The following is a 17188-nucleotide window of genomic DNA, read 5'->3' as shown; positions in this document are numbered from 1 at the left end:
AGATCCCAATGCTCAATTCCATACATTGGTCCCCCCCCCCTCCCCTCGTATGGGAGTCATCAAAATCAATGTAGATGGAGCAAGTCTCGATAATTACGGCCCTGTAGGGATTGGTGGTGTAGGGAGAGATCAGCTCGGAAATTTCATCTTTGGCTTTTCGGTTGGAATTGGTGAAGCTCACTCGGCTGTTACGGAGGCCCTTTCTGTGAGACAAGCCATGATCATAGTTGTCTTGAGAGGTTACCAAAATATTATTATTGAAAGTGATAACTTAATGCTTATCAACAGTCGTAAAAGGGTAAATCACTCTATTCCTTGACGCAACCATCATCTGATGACCTGAATGCAACATGCTAGCATCTCGTATTCAGCAAATCTAGCTCCTTCACTCATACTCTAAGGGAGGGCAACTTTGTCGCAAATGCTTTGGCTGCGGTTGGTGTTCATTCAAGTGGCTTAACTATTTGGGTTACGCCACCTCCCTTTTTGTTGTTTAATTTACTTTTTGATGCTTGTTGTACTTACCTCCCTAGAGTCGATCCCTTGACCTCTTGAGGGCATACACTCCAACCGGCAAGCCACCAACCAACCGACCAAACGGTTGTTTGCAATGGGTTGATGACTACCGATACATTTGAGTTGATATGTTCCAACATCCAACATCTTCATTATTTAATTAAGAAACTCTAATCTAAAAAAAATGGGTGAGCACGCCTAGGTATCTACCTAGGGGGCAGAGGCGTCATCTCACGATGTCCTGTGAGAGGACGTTGGAAACACCACCAAGTAGAGATCTTTTACCATATATATATATAGGGAAATTTACGTCTACCACCCTAGGAGCTTCAAACAATAAGGTCTACCACCCCTAGAATTTCAAAAATTACTTCTATACCCTTGAGTACTAACTCTGTTAGTTTGGGAAGGAAATGACAAATTTGCCTTTGTCCTCTTCTTCTTCCCTTATTTCTACTCACCACTTGTGAGGACAATGACATGGCGGGGGATCGCCACGTGTCCTCCACCTTGAATCCTCTCTTTTCGTGGGGAGGAGAGAGAGAGAGGAAAGAAGAGGATGAAATGTATATGTTGGGAGTCACCACCTAGAGGAAGGTCTAGGACCCAAAAATTGTAATATAATGACTCTCATGCTACGCCCTTTTGGGAACAAATGGTCCGTTGATCTGGGAACGGGTCAAGTTACGGTCCAGGGAAGGTATTAGGCACCTCAGTCTGTTCGAACTTGTCGATTTTTCTATTGCTAGGCAAAATTGGATCATAACATGCTTTTAAGCAAGAAATAAAGTACAAGAGACTTGTTGTGCAACAGAAAGTCCTGCAGGACCTCCACCAACAACTGCAAGGTCAAGAATTAGATTCTTTGATGATGATGATGGTTCATACATGGGAAGCTCGAACTCAAGATTCTCTTTTTTGGGTTTCTGGAACAAGTTGGAAGATGGATTTACTACGGGCTTTAACACAACCATTCCTCCATAACATATGATGATGAGAGTTGTTGGAACCAAATCTGAACTGGTGTTGGCCCTTTGAAGTGCATAGAAGATGATTGAGTTTTTCTACAAATCCACCATAAAGTACTAGTGGGTGAAGCAATTCAAGCTTATTGTGTGTTATTAAAATATCAATACTATGGTCCATGGAAAGAAATCTTGTAAAATCAAAAGTGGGTATCAGAAATCTCACACAAACAGTAGCTGGGATTTGAGGTTCTAGCCTTCTGAACTGAATGAATCTGGCAATGGATTTCAGGGGAAGGGATAATAATAGTACGATGTTAATTATTTGAAAAAGTGGATCCACCAATAAGTTTTAGTTATGGGTCTTTTTAAACTTTATCTATTTGAAAAAGTGGATCCACCAACTGACATTTTAAAAATGGGTCTTTTTACATTTTGTCCGGCACTTGTAGAATAAATCTACGAAGGTGGCGAAATTGTCGTGCTATCCTCTATTTTTCTTGATGATATTTTTTCCCTGGCCAAATCAATTAAGTTGCCGTCTCCTCCTCTAGACGATCAGTGTTATTGGAATTTAACCCCTTCAGAGAAATTTTTTGTCCTTTCGACCTCGGAGGATATTAGAAGACGGAATCCAAGGGTTGCCTGGTATGGCATGATTTGTAATACATCCCTTTTTCCTCGATACTCTTGCTTTGCTTGGAGATTTGTGAATGGAAAATTTTCAACCAAAGAGATTTTTAGATTGAAAGGTGTGCAGGCTATTTCTCGACACAGACTTTGTCTTAATGCCTCTAAGTTGACTCACCACCTGTTTTTTTAATGTAATTATTCAAAAGAGGTTTGGTATGGCTTTCTAGATTTTTTCGGTATTCAATGGCATTCCCCCAATTCGTTTAAAGAGCTCATTTTATGGTGGAAGATGATGAGCACATTTATGTGTGAAATCTTAGGGTCATAAAGCATGCATTTTTTTACTTGGAACGGAGCTACTTGAGGTTTTTTTTTTTTGTGTTTTCATGTTTTAGGTGAATTCTTGTGAAAATTGAACAAATGATGCTAAGAAAATATTTTTAAGCTGTTTAGTGGTGTTTGGCAGTAGCCGAAAGCGTCCAGGAGTCGAGAAAATCAAGTTTGGATTGAGCACTGAAAGAATCAAACTAATCAGTCAAATTTGAACATGAGTACAGTGGTGCCCTTAGCATAATTTTGAGGTGTCAATAGTATGGATGCGTAGCCCATCGAGTCAGCTTCGCAACGGTTCAAACGATACTTGATTCTGAGTTGAAACGAAGAAGTTACGGCCGTTTCGGTAACGACGCGCGAAAATGGCATGCTGGGGTTTGTTTATAATTATTGAAAATCGATCGGGGACAAAGTAAAATAGAAGTTCGGATTCGAGAGGCTTTAGCACAATTATCAGAAGTTATCTATTCTGTGCTCTGGAGCAATCCAACTTCAACTTGAGATATCTTGGGCTCCCGAACTCCAAATTGGACAAAATTTGGGTCTATTTTGGGTGATTTTCGCAAGGAATGCAATAGTGAGGCCTATATAAGCACTCCATGCTCCACGTTTTTTGAGGGACAAAATAGGTATTTTATTTATTGTGAGTGGAATCCTAGTCGTCACCCTTCTTCTCTGTCTCCTCCAACTTTCCAAGGGCACTTTTGGAATTCTACTTTGGATAGATTTCTTTTGAAAAATATTCACTCATCCATGAAAAGTTGAAAAGTCAAAGATGCATTGATCTCATTGTTTGGAGAAGACACCTACAAAGAAAAGGAAGCACAAGTTTAGAATTAGAAAGTTACTTTTTGAAAAATAGAAGATTTATGTAGCTAGGATTTTTATCTCTTAGTTTCTATTTTTCTCTTTTTTCTTGGGATTCAAGTAATGTAAAGAAGGCAAGAGAAGAGATATATTCTCTTCTCTTAAGGAATATTTCTCCTACTTCTTCCCTCTTCTCTCTTTTCCCTTCTCCTCTCCTTCCCCCTATAAATACCCCTTGCCCTTTGGGTTGTAACTAGTTAAATTTTAGTTAGTTTTTAGTTCAGTTTTTAGTTAGTTTCTAGTTCAATTTTAATTTAGTTTTTAGTGTAATTTTTAGTTCAATTAATTAGTGAAATTTCTTCTTCTCTTCTTCTAGTTTTTGGCTTTCTAAGTTCTAGTTTGATTTCATGCTTTCAATTTCATGGTTGTAATGCTTTTGGTTCATGCTTTAATTTTATATCTTCAATATGGTTGTAATAATTCTAGTTTAGTTTCAAGCTTTCTAGTCTAAGTTCCTAAGTTGATGACAAGACTTGGGGATTTAGAAGAGGAAGCCATGTAAGGTTTGTTCAAGTATTCAACCTCTTCAATTACATTCATGCAAGCAATTTCAGTCTGTGTCAAGCACATTCAGGTTTTTACTCTAAACTCTTAATCTCATTCTCCCTCTCTTCTATCTCATTCTCTCTTCTTCTATTTCATTCTCCTTCTTCTTCTTTTGTTTTTTTTTTTTTGTCGTTGTGGTGTGTGACTGCAATTTATCCCTTCCAATCTGCGTTAGTTTGATAGGTTAGATGGATATATGTTAGGACGTCAATTTAATTCGTTAGATGCTTGTGAGTTAGGACACGTTAATTTGTTAGTTTAATTAGTTTAATTTAACACTTTAATTTGGTTCACTTTGCATTACTTTAAAGTGAGTAAAATAGGGTGGCGTATATCTCCTTGAGTTTGACCCGTAGCTACGATTGATCCGTACGCTTGCGGTTGTTATTTTATGCAAACAGAAGAGAAAAGCCAAGGTGAGCACCATGTCTGATGCTTGGTTAATTGGTGTGATTTTGATTCCCTATGTTCTCTGTCTAGAACGAAACCATAGAAAGTTTGATGGAAAATCTCGATACGTTGGCCACACCCTCAATATGACTTTAAGTCTGTTTAGGGATCGTGCCATTTCTTTCACTACTCCAATTAGCAATTCCCAAAGCTTGATCTGTGCAGGAAGGCTGAATATTCCTATTATCTCTAAACCGCTTCAAGTTATCAGGGAGGTTTCTTGGTGTAGACCACCTAGGGGGTGGACAAAGGCAACCCAGGTAGAGCTGGTGCGGATGGAATTATCAGAGATGACCAATGTGGCATTATTTCAGCCTTTAGTTTGTTCATTGGAATTAAAACAAATTATGTTGCTGAATTTGAGGAGGTTTTGCAAGGAATTGGAAGGCCCAAACAGTTGGGGATATCAAAGTTATGAATCGAATGTGATTCGATGGCGGTTAGCAGTGTTGTTCCATCCAAATCCATCCCATGGTTCATTATACAAGAGTGGATTGCACTAGAATCATTCTTAAATCATATCTCCTGGAAAATTTCTCATTGCTTTAGGAAAGCCAATCCGATAGCAGATTACCTTGCGAAGATTGCAGCAAAAAGAGGAGTATCTTCTCAGGTGGTAATTAGCTTTTCTCCCTTTTACCAAAAATAAAAAAATAAAAAAATTTAGCTTCCCTCCCTCTGTTAGGGATGCTTTATCTAATGATTCTATGGGTCAGGCGAGATATCGATTCTATTAGGTTGAGGTGATCCCTCTGATTTTATTTTCTGTAGGGTCCTTCTTCCCCTATCTCTTGTTTCCTTGTAAACGTCTGAGAATGCCTGGACGTTAAAAACTTGTATTTTTTCTTTTATCAATTAAAATCTTGCTAACCTTTAGCAAAAAAAAAAAGGTTTGTACATGATAGACACATGCATTTCAACTAACAACATCTTTAATTAAGAAGCTTGAAAAATAATGTATTTATATATATTTCAACTACCAACATCTTCATTATATAATTAAGAAACTCTAATCGGAAAAAAAAAAATGCAAATACAGTCTTTATTTTTCAACTTTTTAATTTAATATGTTTTAGTATGTAGAAATGATGGCTAACGGCAACTACGGATGACATATTATGATTTTATTTTACATCAACTTGTATTGTAAATGAGGAGATAAAATACTTATCTGAACCACAGATAATCCCAGTTGATCACATTGATGATTAACAACAAATATCGTATCACAAATCTAAAAATACATAGTGAAACTTAAGGAATCAGTGGGGTTGAGTCTTGCTAACGAAAACTTTCCTTAGAACTGTTGACGTCCCCTATGATGCAAACTGGGTTTTTGCAAATCAGCCTTTAAGATAAAATAACCCCATAGGCCTTTACAGTAGTCGTTGCACTCGCTTACTAAGCCACGTCGGAACATTTCAGATTTGTGCTCAATTAACCAAACAAAATTGAAGTTGGGATTGTATAATAATTGTTAAGGAAATGGATAATACCTTCTCTATATATATATATAAGAGGAAGGCACTACCAAGGGTATCTTCAAAAGACACTCCTAATCAATAAGTCTTTTCCCACAAGACATGTTTGATGACCATTCAAAAAAGTCTTCCAATAGTCATGCCTATTGATCATTTAAGTGGCTATTTAGGAAAAGGCACAACCCTCTAATATTTGAAATCATCTATTTTAATTTATATAAAATCTAACATTTTTTGATCTCATAGATCTAGAAAATTATCCTTATAATAAAAGGGGGCAGGGAGGTTAATTATTACACAGAGGGAGGAGAGAGATGGACACAAGGTCCAAAAGTGTAGTGTATGCTCCTGTCTGAGAGCATACACTACGGAGACAGGAAACACTCAATCACAACCCCCTTGATTGTTAAGAATGCAATCACTATTGTGGAAAAGGATAATATTTCTATTAGAGTGTGATATACTTATACAAAAGAATAGGAAAGAAATAAACCACATTACCATTGTGACTTATGTGGGCCAATGGCCACTCTAAGTCTCGTTGCTTCAAGAAACATGGATATTCTCCAAAGCAATCTTCCAAGGTTGCCACTTCCTCCCCATCAATGCACACTACTAACTCTCTCACGGCAACTGTTGCGGCTCCGATCACTGCGCCATCCTTCACCACCGAACAATACCATCAAATCTCGGATACTACATGCTTTCTATGCTCCATGGTGTCAGATACTACATGCTTTCAAATCATTTCCATGCTTCATGTGATGGGTGGTACCAAAATCAATGACCTAGATGGGAGAGTTGCAACCATTACCTACGGTATTTTCCAATGGTGTAACATTACTAGATTAGAGCATGGAAATGATTTGATGGTATTTTTTGGTAGTGAAGGATGGCGTAGTCATCGAAGCTGCAGCAGTTGCCACAAGAGAGTGAGCAGTGTGTGTTGATAGAGAGGAAGCGACAGCCTTGGAAGAGTGCTTTGGAGGATATCCATGTTTCTTGAAGTAGCTAGACTCAGAGTGGCCATTGACTCCACAAAATTTACAATGGTAATGTGGCTTAGGTTTATCATATTTGGAGCCAAAGCGACCACCAACAGCAGTAAGGGAAAATTGATGAAGCGAAGAATCTGGTGTGGTAAGAATAAACCATTGATGTTCCTCTTGAAGAAAAAGGGAATAGGCACTGTTGATGGTCGGTAACGGATCCATTAAGTCCGAATGGAAGAATATGAGTCGTTGAGACCCATCAAAAATTCCAATAAGTAATCCCGTTGGAGGAGATTGGAATGATGTCGAAGAATGCCACAAGTGTAGTCGGGGTAGGACCTATATGAAGCGAGCTCATCCCAAAAACCTTTGATGATGGTGTAATAATACGCCAAAGAGGATGTGCCTTGACAGTGATTGCACGACTGACCTCCAAAATCCGTGGGGCATTCTTTTGGGAGAAACTGTCATGAAGATCAACCCAAACATCATGAGCCGTGGGTGCATATAAAACACTGTGATCAATGTCGGTAGCAAGGGTATTGACGAGCCATGAGAGGATCATGATATTGCATCGAGTCCATTAATGGAGATTAGGAGAAGCAACATCTGGTTTGGGAATGGAACCATCAATCAAGCCAAGCTTATGTTTTGCCTCAATAGCTATGTGCATTGCATGACTCCAAGTGGGATAGTTGTCACCGCGCAAGGGCTGCGTAACAAGAATAGCACCAGGATTATCCGAATGGTGGAGAAAGTATGGAGAAATGCAATCGAGACCGAGGGAAGTACAATATGAAGCCTGTTACTCTTAGGTAAAGGACCATTAGGTCACCCGCTAGAGGAGTTCAATATGAAGACCATTACTCTTAGGTAAGGGACCAGTTACTCTTAGGTAAAGGACCATTTGGATCACCTGCCAGAGGAGTACAATATGAAGCCTGTTACTCTTAGGTAAAGGATGCCCCATAAATTTGTAAATGGCTATCAAGAAATGATCAGATAAGGGGGATGGCCCACATTCGGGAAAATAAGCGTAAAGCCAGGCTTGTAAAAGCCAAAAGGGGCCTCCTCCTAATGGCAAGTCAGTTTTGACCAATTCATTACACCCCCGGTCAAGGGATGAAAATACAAAGGCCGCAAGATTGACAGGCTGATCTTCGGCCAAGGCGTTGGCCAGACGTAGAAAAGTCTTGGGAGCCATGTTAGCACAAGTACAAATCAAGAAACGACAAATCCAATAAAGAAGAAAGATAGCATACTCTTCTTTTGTGACTTCACCACTAATACGTCGGTAATTAGGGAGATGAGACGCATATCCCACTTTCTTGGAAAATTCAATCCCATGATCTTCAAAGGACACTAGGGACTCACTATGAAATTCTTCTCTACCTGATCAAAGCCCAAGAAACTCCCCAATGTCCAATAGGGTTGGACTCATTGCACCAAAACAAAAAATAGAAAGTATTGGATGCTTGAGACCAGAAGCATAAGGCCACAGACAGGAGAGCCTTGTTAGCATTAACTAGGGTCTTGGATAGATTGATGGCTTCGACTATACCAAGCTTTCACCAAGAATCCATTTTATATTCTGCCATTCTGTCGACCCAGGCATTCTAGGCTTGCTAGTATGTAGGCCAAAAATGAGAAAAGGGTCGAGGCAATCTATTTGGGAATGATGGGATGCTTGCAGAGAATAGCTTGGGCTCACTCACTAGCAGAGAAGTAATAAACTGCACATTTGCAGGAGATAGAATGTGTGGGCCTACAACAAAGTGAGAATGCGACGGAGTAAGGGTTTCATATTTGACAAAGTCACCAGGAAGAGAACCTCTTTCTTTCTTTGATTGAAGTCAGAAAGAAGCTGACTTTCTGTAGGAAGAGAAGGAGTTGTCAAAGGTGTTGAATCAATGGTTATCAAAAGAAACATGGGCAGAGTTCATCTCAGCCCTCGCCTCTGACCCTATGAAAGGGTGTTGGGAACTTTCAGCCATTGGAGTAGAATGAAGAAAAGAAAATGAAGGAGAAGAAAAATACACCATAAAAGAGGAAGATAATCTTCTATAATTGTTGGTATTTCTTTATTTAAACCAGTGCTTGAAAGTTTCAAAGTGACTCAATCCCTAAGAAATTGGGAGTGCCGCCAAATTGAAGGAAAGTAGCAAGGAAGCATTAATATGTACATTACCTTCACCTGCAATTGTCAACTCAAACGTCATTCCATACGTTTCTTTGTTTTTGAAAAATGAAATAATGTAAAGGAAGGAAAAGATTCAAAAAGCCGACTACACTATCCAATATGGTCTGAGATGAAAATTTAACCAACGGTCTAGGGCGTTGTTGCAACTTCATAAGGAATTTTTAAGCATCGTCCTTAGAAATTGCAAGGGGCATTGTTTACACCCTAAAATTACCAATGGGCTAATAACGCAAGACCGACCATTCAAGACCGATTGAGCTTGAATTGTTTAGGATTGGTCGGTAAGGTGGGCTTTTCACAGAGGAGGAACATGGATGAAACCGAAGCAGTTATAACCATGGTACAAGATTTTGCGATATTTTGGCGATATATTGATTAATTTTGGATATTTCGACATGTCCGAGACGAAATGTCTAGGCGAAATGAAGAAGTATTAAATATCGTCAAAATTTTGGGCCATTTCGGCATGTTTCAGTGATATACCAAAATATCGCCGAAATGTTACAAACCCCCCCCCCCCCCACGTGACTCATTAAAGGGCCTTTATAAAACCCATATTTCATCGCTAACGGTCGATATTTCGACCAAGAGGTGGGCAGAGGCTCTATTTGGGTGCTTTTTCTTGTTTTCCACTCTTCTAACTTGGATTCTAAGCATCTTCCACCTTCTTCATCTTTGTCGACGGATCATCGTCGAAAACACGTTAGAAACACCTCCTAGTAAGATTGTGAAGGATTTTTCACTGTTTAAGGTAATTTTTTTCCTCTAAAACTATTTTTTTGAAAATACTATATTCAAGAGTTGTTGGATGGAGATGATATTAATATATAGTTAAACACCGAAGGCCGATCTAAAACCTCACGGTGTCAAAAATTTTTTCCATATGTATTTTATTTTTTAAATTTTTTTATTTAAAAAATTGATTTTTTTACAACAAAAATAGTTATAAATTAGGGGTAATATAAATTGGATGGGGTTCAATTAAATATATGTTAGACACCAGTGGCCGATCTATGGCTTCACGATGCCAAAAATATTTTTCTGCCCATAAATAATTATTTTTATTTTTAGAAATTAAAAAATAAATAAATAAATAAATAAAGAAAAATATTATGTTTTGGTTTAAAAAATCATGAAAAAATATGAAAGTAATTTCTACATGTTTTTGAAATGCATTAGATATATATTATACTTAATCATTTCGGTTTTGTTGTGTTAGGTCAATATTTATATGAAAATTATTTGTAAAAAATTGTTTTTGTAAAATCACCTAGAGGGGGGGTGAATAGGTGATGCTAGTATAAAATAAAATCTTTTGCGAAAATATTGAGTTATTAACAAAACTTAAAGTATTTGCACAAATAATACACAGATTTTACATTCATCCAAAAAAAAAGCACACACACACACACAGATTTTATAGTGGTTCGGTCAAAACTTGCCTACATCCACTCCTCTCACCTTAGAGAGAATTTCACTAAAAATAATCTTGAGAAAGAGCAAGAGAACTCGTACAAATCTTGATTCCGAACAAGAGGACTCAACACTACTCTTGATTCCGAGCAAGAGGACTCAACCAATCTTGATTTCGAGCAAGATGACTCAATTAAAACATAAAGTAAAATCTACTAAGAAAAGGGTTACCTCAACCTTAGTAGGAGTGTATCCTACCTTCCACCCTTTGAGCTTGAAGCTAGATGAGGTAGAGGAGCTTAAGTGTGTGAGCTAGTGATGACTAGATGCTTGAGATCTATGAATGCTCACTTGAGGCTATCGTACTTATTGCTTGTAATGAAGTCTCTTAATGATAGTGATTAGTATTAATTAGAGCTTAAATAAATGCCTATTTATAGGATAGGCAGCTCAAATTAATTAGGAATCTGTCTTAGGATCGGATTCATAAGACAGAGCTAATCCTGTATGCCGTTTTCCAATCCGGTATGTCAGATCACCAAATTTATTAAAATATAGCCTTTGAATCAATGGTCAAGTCCCAACGGTCATAAATGAATTCGGTATGCTGGATCAAGGTCTATAAAGACATCTTCGATCCGGTATGTCGGATTCAAATCTGAAGCATTCCATTTGCTCTCTGTGACTTATGTCTGTGGGATTAATAGGAATCGGTATGCCGTTTTCAGATTCGGTATACCGAATCAGCAGTTTTGTTTGAATACTGCAAGTCCTTTAAAGGGCTGATATGGGGTGACATCCAATTGGCATGGGCACATGGAATTGGGTTATTTTTAACCTCCTAAGGTCTTTCTTCATGTATGCATGCGTGTGTGTGTGCGATACATTGATTTAGACCTTAATACATCTTTTACAACTTTATTACAATTCCAACACTTCAAAAGTACTTCAAGTCTTGGGTGCTTCATGTCTTAGGTACTTCATAGCTTAGCTTGAGCGCTTGTGTATATAGACTCTTGAAGTTAGGTGCTCCCCCTCACTTGTTGCCATGCTCTTGTAAAGGGCGTCTTATGCATCTAGAATAAGAGTTAGTACACAAAGGTTTATTTGTTATCATCAAAACCATAAAGGAGTGTGTGAGGTCCTTTCCTCAACAATCTCTTCCTTTTTAATGATGATAAATAATTTATCAAAGTACGAAAAATAACATAATCTTGCACAAAAGTAAATCCAAAATGCATATCATAATTGAAATTGTAAATAAAGGAGTACAAAAACTATCACGATTACTACATCCATTTTCCACTTTTTCTCCCCCTTTGACATTATCAAAAAGTGTGACCAATAAAATTATGGGGCTTTGGGATTAGGTGGATCTTAAGAAGACATCCCGGGAAAAGGTGGAATAGAGCTAGACTCTCCGGGGTAGGGTGCCCGAAAAGATGGTCGAGAGCCTTGGGATGTAAAACCTTGAGGTGGAGCGGCTTGGGGAGTGGCTCCCGGAGTGTCAAGAGATAGAAAGCCAAGGTTAAAAGACAAGGTTTGGACCACGGTGAGAATCTGATCTTGTCTAGAGTTCATCGATTCAAAGCTTGTTTTGAATTCTTGATGCAATGAAACCACATCTTATTGGAGTTGTTGTTGTCCCATTTCAAGGTTAATCACCCTTGTGTTGGTTTCTTCCATGTATTCCTCCAAGTTGGAAACCCAAGTTTGAAAAACTTCGGGTGCCCAAGGTTGTTGACAAGGTTGTCTCGTTGACTGTCGTTCTCCTTCATTACCCGAGTCACCTTCCTCATATTCTTCATGAAAGTTTGGAATGTTGATGGTGTGAAAGGAATTCCAAGTGATAGGAAGGAAGGAACTAGTAGATTCCATCTCACGATCAAGGTCAATGTCAAAAGCCTTAAAGATATAGGTGAGATGGCGACCGTAAGGAAGATTTGTGGACGTCCTTGGATGTGCAATGGTCTCTATGTACCACATGATGAAGTAGGGAAGACACAAGGGAGTAGTGGTGTTGACATAATAGGTAAGATAAGCTTGAGGGGTCAAGCACTTACTGTTATACCCATACCTCGGGAGTATAATTAATTATTATTTTTTTCCCGTGACGTGTGGTTACCGCTACTATATATGCTGGTGAGCTGTTCTCACTAGTGGTCAAACCCAGCTACAAAATTATTGACCACAGTACGGATTTGCCTGTAGAGAAAACTATCGGGGTCATGGGGGACAAATTATGACGGCTAAGAAGTAAGTTCTAGCCTTTAATTTTATTTATTTATCCTTTTTCTCGATACCCTCGAAGTACGGGCCAAGGTTTGAACCGCCCGGGCTATTTTAGTTGGATAGAAAATATTTTATTGGTGGGTCCCACTTACCTCACAAAACATGTGAAGAACTTAAGTCATATCATGTGAATCCATCTTTTAATTAGGCTCTTTCCTAATTATAACCAGTGGGCAGGCCCATTTAGTTTAAGAGGCCCATTGGACTCAAGTGGCCATTTAACTTAATGGCCTATTTAACTCTATTTGACCCAAGGATGGGTTATTCCTTTCCTAATTCCCAAATAAAATCATGGGTCGACCCATTTAGCTCTTGACCCATTTAACTTAAAGGACCCAAGACCCATTTTCTATAAATAAGACTAAAGGGGGAGAGAGCATTCATTTATCTTTACTTCTCCCATCTAACCTAAATAGTGGAGGAGAGAAAGAGGAGTGAAAGAGGAAGGAGAAAAGGAGGAGGAAGGTGGAGAAGCTTGGTTGGAGGTTGTGACCCCACTTCTTGGAGCCATAAACGTGGAGCTCTCCTATTCTTGGGGTAGGTAAGCCATTAAATCCTACACCTCTTCCTTTATTTTGGGTTTTAAGGTTTAGGAAAATGAGAGAGACTTGACCTAGGGTTCTTTTGGAACCCACGGAATCGATGGAACCTCTAAGCCTAGGCTATGGTGGAGTTATTTAACTCCATTACAAGCTCTAAGCCTAAGCAATCTCTTTCCATTTGAGAAATCTAGGGTTTCTACCTTATTGTGCCTTGGATTAGGTTCTTCTTGGGTTTCCTCTTGAATCCCTCGGATTGAATGGACCTAATGAGGCCTTAGAACCCTAATGGGCATAGGAAGGAGCTTTCTTGGTGTTTCTATGCTTTTAAACTACTTGGAAATGGAACCCTTGGAAGGGGGTCCCTTGGATTTTGGACCTGCAGGTGTGAGGTTTTACATGTGGCTTAAGACCTGCAAGAAACCACCCTGAAATTACCTCCCTGAGAAGGCCCCTGGAAAGCTAGGATTTATGTGCGGTTTCACTTCCTGAGACAAACCACTTGTGCAACCGCACTTGACTGAGACTGTTCTGAGCCCCTGGTTTTCTAGAATTTACCTGTGGTTTCAGGAATTGGGCATGAGACCACCCATAAAACCACCCTATCTCTAAAATCTTATACTTAAAAGAATTAAGAGAGACCTTTTGGGGATCCGTCCCTTTACTTATTTAACCCTATTCTTACTCTTTGTCTAGGTTTAAAACTCCCATCTTGTGTCATATTACTTAATCATGGCGACAACTATAACTTTGGGACATAACTTATATTGTGAGTGGGTTTGGTTTGTTTGGGCTTGCTATTATTATTAATTTCATATGTACCGTGCTATTAGTATATTTTATTAAACATGATTATACATTTTGCATACTTTATTAAATGATTGATATGATGATGTTGTGGTTGCTTTCCATTTTTTATTGGGTTACGGTGTCGGTGAATGTCGGTGTTGAAACCCCAGAATACATATATAATACCTTTGATTGAATGTCATATTGAACTGTATGCGCCATGCCATGCTGGTACCCGGGTACTAAACCAGATGAAAAGTTGATGAGCCTAGATTACCTCTCGGGACGATAGGACTTACATGTAGTATAACTGCGGCTAAGGCTTTGCACCCTTATGCTACGACCCTTATCAACAGGGGTTTAGGTGTTGGGTAACCAGAACTCCGGATTCTGTGGAGGTGGGAGAGGCCAGTCATGGTAGCAATGGTTCTTGAGGCTTGCCACTGGGATGTTTTGGTGGCATTGTCCGGCATAGGCTCCCTAGTGACAATTGAGGTTCATTATGGCGATAAGTTAAGTGACCCACGGTATTTCCCGAGTTATCACAGTAACATATACCTCTGACTTAGTTGTGTGATAGGTGGAAAAATAGAATTAACATGTGCATGCATCATTGGATTATGTGAATTGTGTGTTTGTACATCCCCATCCCCTCACTGGCTCAGTGGAGCTAACCCCCTCGTGTACACACTTTTTAGATCATGATGCAGGTACGGAGGAGCCAAAAATTGTGTTTAAGGAACATGGCGACGGGTGTTCTTGTGACGGTTGTGCCTACGACATGAGGATACTTGGGACTTGGTCCCTTTTCTGATTATTTTAGTGTTTAAAGCCTATGTATAAACATTTACAGTTATATCCTTGTTGATAGTTATTAGATGGTCTTGGGAAATGTATTAATTACAGTATTTATCATTTACCGTTTGAACATCTTGTAATTATTTAATTTTATAAGCTTCCGCAAAACTACTGATCTTTTGGAATGTAATATTTCCTTTTCGCACTCTGATATTATATTGCTTTAATATTGATTATGACTGTGCGTTGGGACACTGTGTCAGTGATCCTGGCAGTTTAATGGGATGACACGCGTCATCCTAATCACCCCTTGTATTGTATTATATTACTTGTCGGGGATGGGGGGCGTGACACTTACTCCGATCTCCTCCTCTAGGGATGAAATTATGTTGGATGATGTACGAAATGACGTGAGGGATGAGCTTGAAGCGGGCAATAGGAACCGATTCCTCATCTCCATGATATTCTTCGAGGATGTTGGAGTACACTTCCTTATGATCTATGAGGTCTGGAAAGGAAGAACTCTTGGGAGTCCAAAAGAGGCAAGGGCCTTCACTAGAGATTTGGAAGAAGCTAGCAAGGTCATCAATGGAGATGTCCATTTGGATGCCTTTCACAAAGGTATTAATCTTCAAATCCCGTTCCATCCCGCTAAACCGAAGGTTGTTGTAGAAGTATTTTACAAAATTTGGTTAGCACGGTTCCGAAAGGTGAAGGAAAGAATCCCAACCAATATCCTTGAATTATTCTTCAAGGTGCAAGCTGTGGAAAGAGAAAACATCCACATCTCTTCCTTCTTCAATTTTTCTATCACAGAAGAGAGGCCAAATTTCATGGCATTTGTTGTTAGGAAAGAGTCTACTTGCACTAGCTCTCACTGCCGAAGAACCTCCATGAATTGGTGTAAATTGACCTCCATGTCAACCTCTTTTTGGAGGTGGAGCTTCTTGAGGCATCGGTTGCTTCCCTTTTCGACTCATGTTGGATGGGTAGAGAGAGAGATTTGAGAAAGATATGTGAAAGTGAATGATTAGGAGTGTTTAGCACAAGGGGAGAGATGTGTGAGTGAAATAATGTGAAAACATGAGAAAACAGTGACCTTTATATAGGCCAAGTTTAGTCTCAAATGGCTAGAAAACGGCCAGAAAACTGTCAGAAAAAAGCGATTCGACATACCGAATCAGATCCGGCGTACGCCGTTTCCTCTCGGGAAGCTTATAACTGATGGAGAGTTATAAAACGGTATACCGTTTCCAGATTCGGTATGCCGAACGAGTTTTTCAGTACATTTCACAGTTTTTAAGAGTAACAAAGATGCAATTAATCATTCAAAGGGGTTACATATTCCAAGTTCTCTTCTTAGCATACAAAATCTTTCCTCACTCAGGAGTTTTGTAAAAATATGTGCGAGTTGCTTCTCGGTCTCTATAAAGTCAAGTCTGATTTCACCTCTTTGAGTTGTATCACGTAAGAAGTGATGGTGGATATCAATGTGTTTTGCTCTTGAGTGTAAAATCGGGTTTTTGCTAAAATTTATAGCACTCGTATCATCACATCGGATGGAGGAAATGTCAAACTTTATTCCAAAGGCTTGGAGAGTTTGCCTCATCCATAACACTTGTGCACAACACCGACTGGCTGCGATGTATTCAGCCTTAGTGGTTGACAAAGCCACAGAATTTTGTTTCTTGCTAAACCACGAAACCAAACACGATCCAAGGAAGTGACAAGTCCCACTTGTACTCTTCCAATCAACATGACATCTGGCAAAGTCGGCGTCGGAGAAGCTTATTAGGTCAAAGTCATGGTTTAAAGGGTACCAAAGATCCATATGCTTGGGGTTCCTTTCAAGTATTTGAAAATTCTTTTGACAGCACTTAAATGGGATTGCATAGGTTTGGCTTGAAACCTAGCACAAGCACAGACACTGAACATTATGTCAGGTCTACTGGCTGATAAGTAAAGCAAACTACCAATCATTCCTCTATATTTAGTAGGGCTAGTAGGTGTACCATCTTCATCCATGGACATTTTCATAGATGTACTCATAGGAGTACTAGATAATTTTTGTCCATTAATGTCAAACTTTTTCAAAAGTTCTTTAAGATACTTAGTTTGACTTATGAAGATACCATTTGGGGTTTGTTTTATTTGAAGTCCTAAAAAGAAATTCAATTCACCCATAAGACTCATTTCAAATTCATTTCTCATTGTTTGATTGAATTCAAGACAAAGTGCATCATTAGTAGATCCAAAAATTATGTCATCTACATAGATTGGAACAATAATGAGATCATTCCTTTTATGCTTAACAAATAAAATTATGTCAATCTTCCCCATTAAATAACCATTGTCAAGAAGAAACTTACTCAAT

Source organism: Telopea speciosissima, chromosome 5 (assembly GCF_018873765.1).
Source record: "Telopea speciosissima isolate NSW1024214 ecotype Mountain lineage chromosome 5, Tspe_v1, whole genome shotgun sequence".
Taxonomy (NCBI): Eukaryota; Viridiplantae; Streptophyta; class Magnoliopsida; order Proteales; family Proteaceae; genus Telopea; species Telopea speciosissima.
The sequence above is the reverse complement of the archived record's forward strand: the minus strand, read 5'-3'. Positions refer to the sequence as shown.